This window comes from Dendropsophus ebraccatus, chromosome 6 (assembly GCF_027789765.1).
Source record: "Dendropsophus ebraccatus isolate aDenEbr1 chromosome 6, aDenEbr1.pat, whole genome shotgun sequence".
In the NCBI taxonomy this organism is placed as follows: domain Eukaryota; kingdom Metazoa; phylum Chordata; class Amphibia; order Anura; family Hylidae; genus Dendropsophus; species Dendropsophus ebraccatus.
Window position 1 is genome coordinate 24,231,905 of NC_091459.1, and position 9,610 is coordinate 24,241,514.

The following is a 9,610-nucleotide window of genomic DNA, read 5'->3' on the forward strand; positions in this document are numbered from 1 at the left end:
TTTACAATTTTTTATTTTTTTTTTAGAGCATACGGACTTTGTAGCAAAAGGAAGGAAACATAGGTGACTACTATAGTTACATAGTTAATAAGGGGTTAACCACTGTGTCACAGGTACTGTAGCTATAAGCCCCTCCTCTCCTACATTTCATACTGCCTTTTTTTATTTTTTAAGTTTTGAAAAAAAAACACTAATAATTATAATAGTAAACAATAAATTATAATTTACCATGTTTAAGAAGCCTTCTTGGATTGTTCCCTAATTACGTCTCCATGGAATATGTAGGTGTTATTTTATGTTTTTTTATGATGCTTAACAACCGTATCTTTTATATTTAATGACATTTTAATGTTTCTGCCATAGCTCTCTCAGTTTATTTCTATGTCTTTACTATTTGGTCTCCTTTGGAATCAGTCTCTCCTTTGGAGTGTCTATCTCATTTCCATAGATTCCAGATGCCCCCTGAATGGTTAGCAAGTATTTCTTTTGGAGGATCATTGTGTAAACTGGCTTTTAAATATAAATATTCTCTTTGCCATTTCCGTTGTATGATTACACTTTAACAGTGGAAAGAAAACACAGGCTTTTCCTTTAATCACACTTTCTCCAATTCTTTACATTCGTTTGCAAACGAAAAACAAGTAATCACGTTTTCCGCGCCATGTGCATATCCAATGGCGCTTTTATTTTGATGTCTTTTGCGTTTTCATTTGTTTTTCTCGTCGCCTTCTAGAGGCCTGAAATATTTAAAGGGGTACGCCGGCCAGGACTCCTTTTTTCAACAATGGAGGGGGTGGGTGAAAACAATAACATCCACTTACCTGCCTGGCTTTGGCACTGCCGCCCGCATTCCGGTCACCGGTGTCCATCAGCTTCCTGGTCTTGAGACATGATGTGGCAGAGGCCGCTGAACACCATGGTGGGGGTCGGAATAGAACAATTTTAATCAAATGAGAAACGGGAGATCTATTAAACTGGTGTAAAGTAGAACTGGTTCAGTTGCCCCTAGCAACCAATCAGATTCCACCTTCCATTTTTCAAAGAATCTGTGAGGAATGAAAAGTGGAATCAGATTGGTTGCTAGGGGCAACTGGGCCAGTTCTACTTTACACCAGTTTGATAGATCTCCCCTGTTTCTCATTTGATTAATATAGTTCTATTCTGACCCCTATAATTTTTTTTTATTTTTCCAGCTATGGGATGAGGGCTCATCTTTTGCACTGTGATATGTTTTTGTCAGTACTAAATGTGCGAATACAGTATGTCACTTTTTGATCAATTTAATCAATTTTATCTGACATGTAATGTGACCAAAAATGAGCAATTTTTGACTTTATACCGCTGACCGCGCAAGATCACAAATGCTATGACTAAATAGTTCAGTTTTGAAATTATGAAGTATATTAGGGGACATTTCCTATCTTTTCTCCATACGCTCTCTCTCTCTGTATTGTCATTATAAGTCATTTGGTCAGATAGCCCCTTTCCCTAAAAATCACGTCACCCTGTCTAAAGTTATATAGGAGTTAGTGTCTGATTTCACTATTCGTCTGGAATGGAGCATCTGACCTTAAGGCAAGTTGTAAATCATATTCTTAGGGTAGTAAATCTCAAATCTGAAATATGCCTTCTTCTCTGTGTCCTGGACAAATAAATCACCGTTTAGATTACCATTATGTATACTAACCTTGTCATCCAGGAATTATAAATGTTATTTCAAAATCAAGTGTGTTTAAAAATCGGTGACATTTACTCACTTCGACCTCAGTACCCTCCAAGTGCCGAAAAATAATGTGAATGTATTGCCACACTAGGCAAAGGGCTGCGATACATAGATGAAGGACAACTCCAATTTGGTGACTACAATGCTGATGGAGCTCTTGTGAACTCACTTTTTTTAAAATAAGTGTTAGTAACATCCAACATACAGTATACATTTGCTAAGATGACCCGGTAGGTAGGAGACATATAGTTGTCCCCTTTATTTTACCCATTATTTTGAATCCACTTCTGGTTTTGGCTCAAAATCTGCTATGCAATTTACTCAGATACTCTCCCTAAGGAGAGTCATTACATATTTGACCCACGTCGATAAACCTCTCACTAGCCAGCCCACACCCTGCTCTGCGCTGATGAGGGGTAAAACCCCCGAAACAGCTGTATGCAAATGTGAATCTTTCCTTTTGAAGAGATTGTTTAGCTTGGCATAAAATCCCCAGTCAATGTTCTAAGGCTTCTTGACTGAGCGAGACTTGACTTGAAGGGACATCTCTTTGCTCAAGAGGTGGGAGAGCTATTTTGCATATCCTTCCTTCCCAGAATTCTTAGTGGAGCAGTGACCCCCCAGCACACACATGTTCAGGGCTGTTGAGAACTATAAAGGGAATGTATCATTCCATGCATATATTTGGTTGTTCTTAGAGCAGATAAGAGCATGCACATGTCAGGCTAATTTAATAAAGTGGTTCTTGTTCTATATTAAATTGAAATCTGAAAATATTGTCTGTATAATGTGTACAGTGATTTATTTTAACTAATACGTTAGCTTTTCACTATGCACATGGCGGGAGTCACGTTGTGCAAAAATATGCATCTTTTGTCATAAAACGTACTTAAATGCTAAGAAATACTTTTTTCTTTTTTTTTTAGTAAAGAACGGACGCTGATCGCAATAGCATCAGCATCCGTTTTTTACCTCAGGGGCAGCATTGCATTGAAGTGAATGCAATGCCGCCCGCTGTTTTCACATAGCGTCATAGCGTTAGAATAATGTACCTGCCAATAATTTCCTCATTTTTAATATCTATAGAGCAGGATTTTATCGCATGTACGCTGGAGGGAGTATATACGGTAAGGGCTTGCACCAGTAGGTTGCTGTTGCACTTTCAGGTTTTTTTTGCCAAAAAGGTCAGATAAAATGTTAAATAAAAGTTGTTCAGTATGTTTTTTGTATGTTCTTTTCACGACTATCTACATCCACCCTTTTCATACAATGGGCTTAGTCAGTAGAAAAATGCAGCTCAATATAACAGCCATAACATGACACCATTGTGCCTACTGTGCCATCTGACTGGCAGCATTCATTACTTTTATCGAGGCCAATAATAATGTATGTAAACCTATGAATATACCAGTGGAATTAGCAGAGTTACACAAGCATTATACCGGTAAGGTAAGCTGCTAGCTCTTAGGTATCTAAAAGATTACAGATATTTCTAATATTTGGTTTGCTTTTCCATTGCCTTCTGGCGAATGTTCATGTTCTCTGAGCAGCTATGTAGCATAACAATCTAATACGTCAATGTGCACCATGGTGGGTGTGGAGCACCTTGCTGCTATAGCGTGAACCTGATATCTTAATCCCACGGAACAGTCTTGGTGTCCTATTTATAAATATTTACTTTATGTACGTCACACAGTCAGTTTGACTGATTTTGTTTTTTCCGTTTTGGAGTATTCGGTATTCCTATTGTACCAGCAGAGTTTAGATGGGGGCTATCACATTTTTTGGTAACGTGATTCTGAATTATTCTATTGCTTTACATATTAGCAATCAGTAGACATGGTTCACAGAATGAATGCTAATTGTTGCTAATTTCAAGTTTTTGTTTCATGACAGCTTTGTAGATACAGGTCCATGTAGGTCTAGCAGTCAACAAACCAATATATGGTATACTCAGGGATGTATTTCCCACTAGGCACAGGTGGTCAGGGCCATTAGTCGACGGCACCTGCAGAGGAGTAAAAAAATAATAATTACCCCCCCCCCCCCTTACCTGCCGCTGTCACCCTCTGCACAGGGTCATGGCTAAACCTGGGGTGGGGAAGGGAGGAAGATGGGTCTGTGGCGTGGGGAGGAACGTTTGCTGGCCTGGCCCTCAGCCCCTTGTTTCTCTAGTGGATCAGGCAGTAGAGCAGTACAAGCAGCTTGCTTACTTAACCAATGCAGCAGGGAGCTGAGCTGGGACTGCCCACCGGCTGGAGAGGAGTGCAAAGATGGTCGCCCCCCTGCTGCAGGACTGCCTGGTGGGCGGGGCTGCCGGGTTGTGTTTTGTTATACAGTAACCCACCTCCCTATTTACTGTTCAGGGTCTAGTGAACAGTGAAATTATAGTAGGGTACACCTAAATTAAGGATATTATCTACTGGGGGGAGGAGGCAACTACCAGTAAACTTACCTACAGCAAAACGGATGATAACACCAGGATCTCTTTTTCAGACGTGCGAACAGTGAAAATTGCCAGCCAGCATTCACAGAGGTAAAACTAACTACTGTATATGTGAAGTTGTTTTTTTTCCCCCATGAAACTACAGGTACACTTTAAACTCTCTGTAGCATTAGCTCTGCATTCCTGCAGTGCTGCTCAGATGTGTGCCATTTGCACAGTGCATACAGAATACCATCTGCAGGAAATAGCTGTGATTAAAAAAAATATATGTATCAAATAGGCTATGCAAATTTATCATGTTATCCATATTCCACCCAATAAGTAACCTCCTACCTGTGCAGTGTGCTTATAGTAACTATAGTTTCATGGTCATATGGGCCAATCTATGTATACTCTGTGAAGAAAAAAGGACCAACTGGTAGCTGGAGTATAGAAAAATGTAAAGGAAATCACTAGTGTTGAGCAAACAGTCAATTGACGGCATACCGCCACAGTACTAATGTGTCTTCCCATAATCTATTGCATTTTCTTATTCTAATTTTTGTATATATCATTTACACATCCCTTCTAGGGATGATATACAAAAAATAGAAAAGAAAAATGCAATACTGCAAGACACACTACAAAATTGGCAGTATGTCATTAATTGACGGCATACCACCAGAATTCTTATGCGGTCAAAATGGCTACCAGCCACTACAACATTAGAGATGAGCGAAGGAGATTTGTTTTGCTTTGTCTAAAGCAAAACTGATCTGCGCTCTTACCCCTCAGGCCGCTCAGTGCAGAGGGAGGATAGTGCCCAGGGACCGCCTGGAAAATGCCTGGAAAACATGGAGGTCATTCCATGGGAAGATGCCATTGTCTTCTCTATCTACTGCTGTCACATGTCGCTGCAATGCTGTACAGATCACTTTACAGCAGACTCCTCTTATCACTACAGACACAACAGGAAATCTGAGCTACGTTTTAGCCCCAGTGGTGAGAATGAAAACTGCAAGATTTGAGGATTTTTTTTATAATTATATAGATAGTAAAATAAAAAATTAGAAAAAGTGTCACAAAAAATCTTTAAAAATATGTTTATTTAACATAAAAACATTATTAAAACAATGTCATTATCTGAGGACACATTCCCTTTAAATCAAGCCCCATTCGCCCCACTTTATTTACCAAGTAGTGCACAGGTGTAGATTTCTGCCACGGTTTATCCCAGTTTCCAGGCATAAATCATGATTAATTAGACATTTCTGGGTCATAAAATGCATATTGTGTTACTTTTATGACTGAAAATAGTGTGGTTTACAGTCATTCATCACATACAAATACTAGTAGACTAGGTCACTAGGTTGCAGTGCATACTGGGGCACAGTACAATAAATATCCCATGCTTTTATTTGTAGCACAAGAACATAAAAAAGAAACCCTATACTATATATCATGACCGAATTTAAATAAAGCCTAAGGCCTCATTCACACGATCCGCACCGCAATGACCAGAGGAGGATCCTGGCACAGATCCCTCAAAGTGCAGCCCCCCCCCCCGGCCGCCCGGCAGCAGAGATGACAGAAGCACAAAAGACAACTACTCGCCTACTCCCCCTGTGCCGGCCAGCTCACATGTTTTGGGGGGGTGGATCCATGCCGCGATCTGTACTAGTCAACCAGCGTCCTTTTGCATGCACTTACTAGTCATTGCTCCCACTAGCCAGAAACCTTCTCTACACTGATGAGGGGCAAAACCCTTGAAACAGCTGTCTGTGGATGGATACCTTGCTTAGGTGGTTTCCTTAATTGAAGACATTCCTTGGCTTGGTTGTTCCTTGCGCGGAGGAAGGTCTGGCTAGTTTACTGACGTCGAGACACGTGATGGTGTCTCTGCAGTGTTCTTTTGCATATGCGATCTGCACTAGGACATGTCCTATTTTTTCACAGTGCGGTTTGCGGTGGGGGTCTCGGCACAGATTGTTTGAATGGCTGCATTCACTTGAATGGTTCATAAAATTGTCTGTGGTCATGGATCCGCGACCACGGACAATTTTACAGGACGTGTGAATGCAGTCTTACATGTAAAAAGATAACCAAGCAGCCCAGAGATAAGGGATAAAGGCATCCCAGACACTACAAATAGATTGGGGAGGGGGTAATCTTTTGTATCACCAATAGAGATGATCGAACACCAGAAAAAGTTAGGTTCTATTGAACTCGAACCTTCCGCATTTGATTCCTGATGCCTTCCCGTTCCGTGGGGAAGGAGGAGACAGCACAAATACCGCCTGGAATTACGGGATACAGCCTACAGACCAAGGATTACACTGCTACCAGCACAGGAATGGTGCAGAAGAGAAAGGTAAGAGACATATCGTCCTCCTCGGCGCCCTGTACTCAATAGGTTTCAATTTGACAAACCTCTTTTAATTTATGAAATATTAGTAACCTCTTTAAATTTATTTTCTGTTACTACAGTATATATTACTCTGTGTTAGCTTAACCTCTTAAAGGGGGATCAGCACCTTCCAAAAGCTAGTGCAGAGATTTCATGTCTAGGGGTGCGGCAATGTCATCCAGTCCAAGAGATTATTTGTCTGTTTTTTTATTCTTTGTTTGATTGACACTTCCCCCCTGTGACACAGAACGTTCTTTTGTGGCCCCACATGCAGTTCTGTCAGTTGGATTTCAAATCGCTATTTTGGATACAATTTTGTGACAAAACAGCCTTCTCTAATGCAGGCTCAAGATTAAAACAGGATCAATCAAAACAAGATTGTGTTTTCAGGCACAAAGTATAATTCTTTGTTTCACAGAATATCTGTGTAACACAAACTTTCCTTTCATTATGCGAGCAGGTGTAAATCATGATAAATATGGCACCTTGCTGTGCCCCCGACCCCCCTGCTCAGCCATTGGGTGAGCGAGGAATATGGCAGGTGTATGCCAGGGAGAGGGGCGAATCTGCACCTTCTCCCTGGCGTTCACCCCAGCCATATGCTTTATAAATGTCCCCCTATGTCTTAAAGAGGACCTGTCACCCCAGGTGCTGGGGTGACAGGCTCCCGACCCCCCGCTAGAGCCCCTCATACTTACTCGATCACGCCGGGTCCCGCTAAGATGCCGCTGACATGAGTCTGACGCTCATAGAGAATCAATGGAGCATCGGACTCACCATTCATTCTCTATGAGCGTCGGGCTCATCTCAGCGCGATCCCGGCGCGATCAAGGAAGTATGAAAGGCTCTAGCGGGCGCTCGGGAGCCTGTCACCCCGTCACCGGGAGTGACAGGTCCTCTTTAAAGAGGAACTCTGTACGGGAGGTGTTTAAGTATTGCTGAGGAGGGGGGAGATGAAGACAATGACATCTACTTACCTCCCTGACTCCAGCGCTGGGGCCCACATGACACTGCTCCGGTCCCCTGGTCTCCAAACACTCATGTCTCAGAAGGGACTTGGGATATGATGTTGGCAGGCTCGCTCAGCCATTCAGCATCTGTAGCTGTGTCCAACCTCTGCTTCTGAATGGCTGAATGAGCCTGCCACAGTAGCGGATTATAATAGGTCAGTTTCGCCATGATTCTTCCATGATTTGCAAAAAAACGCTGCTTTTTTTACAGCAATTTTGCACAATTCAGGGCATCATGACATTATCTATCCTGTATTATGAACTAGTGCCAGTGCTGCCATAGTTACAGTGGGTTGGGGGGGCCCAGGCTTGGTGAACAGCCCGGGGCCTATGGTAAAGTTAATCCGCCCCTGGCCTGCTGATGTCATGTCTGAAGTTCCCTCCGAGACATGATCTGCTGAAGACCGGGGGACCAGAGCAGCGTGATGCGGATTCCAGTGCTGGAGCTGGGAAGGTAACTGGGAAGTCATTGTCTTCATCAACCCCCTCCTCGGCAATAGTGTAAAAACGCCTCCCGCCCGGAGTACCTCTTTAGGCTATGTTCCCACACAGTATTTTTGCTCAGTATTTTGGTCAGTATTAGTATCAGCATAGTATCAGAGCATCTGAAGATTTCTAATAAAGTTTTTTTTCCACATTTATAAGTATATTACACGTCTTCCAGAAAGAAGATTTTGTCAGCATAAATCACTGCAGGCAGCAGAAATCTGAAGCGATAAATAAAAGTCCTATCTGGCACTTTTGGGCCCAATAATGCTCTCTGGCTGCAGCGCCATACCTCAGGCATAAACACTCACACATTTTCTTAGTTATGTATTTGCTTTATTCACTCACCATGAATAAACTGATTTAGAGATGAAGAGATGATTTCACTTGCATAAAAGTCAGACAGAAAAAGAGAAGAGACAAGTTTATGGTGAATGTTGGAAGAATGAACCACTTTCATCGCAATCAGGAATCATTTATGGAGTTAATTTTGATAACATTTGAGTCTTCCTAATCATGGCAGACGCTAACGTGAGAAATATTATGGGGGAGATGTATCAAACATGGTGTAAAGTGAAACTGGCTCAGTTGCCCCTAGCAACCAATCAGATTCCACCTTTCATTTTCCAAAGAGTCTGTGAGGAAGGAAAGGTGGAATCTGATTGGTTGCTAGGGGCAACTGAGCCAGTTTCACTTTACACCATGTGTCATAAATCTCCCCCCATTATGTCTGCACAGATTGTAGTCTCTGCAGTTTCCATACAATAGACAGAGGTCTGGAATTGCTGAGGGATTGAAAGACACTTCAATGGAGTGCTGGCTCCTGATTGGTTGGTGTTATGGTGGCAGTCAGCACCCTGCCTTATAAGCCTCTATTATATGGGATGACCAGAGGGAGCAAGCTTGTTCCTCGTTTCCCGTTCGCTGCGGTGCTTTATGTTGTGTTTACTATAGGTGGTTATAACCATTAGAATGTTGTATTGCTGATTTAATGATACAACAGATGTGTTTTGCACCTCGTACCTCGGCTTTCCAATTTTTTTTTTTATATTTACCAGTAAATTTACAATAAAAGGGCCAATTTATAAGAATTTCTTCAATATACCCAATAGTTGCTAATTGATGCGCCTTCTAACTATACGATCAAACACTAGTTGTCTGGCGTATAGAGAGTAAAGAGATGAGATGTGCCAAATTTATTCGGAGGCTTGTAACTCTTAATAAATACTTCTTATTCCAGTGCATATTAAAGTGGTGTTAGAATTGTGCTCAGGCAGGTGGTAAAAAATAAAAAATCTTACAATTATCTTCCTCACTTCCCTGCCATATTATCATGGAGTTATGTTTTCCTGCCAAAGTGGACAAGTTCAAGGATTTTGTTATTTTAGCGCCTGCCCAGGGAAAAACATTAGCATCAGGACATTGCCCTATTACACGGCGCGATAATTGGCCAAATCAGGCCAATTCGTCAGACTATCGCTCCACGTAATCGAGAAAGCGATCATCTGATGGCAATGATCATCGGCTCATCGTGTCTATAGGTCCGACACCAAAATCCT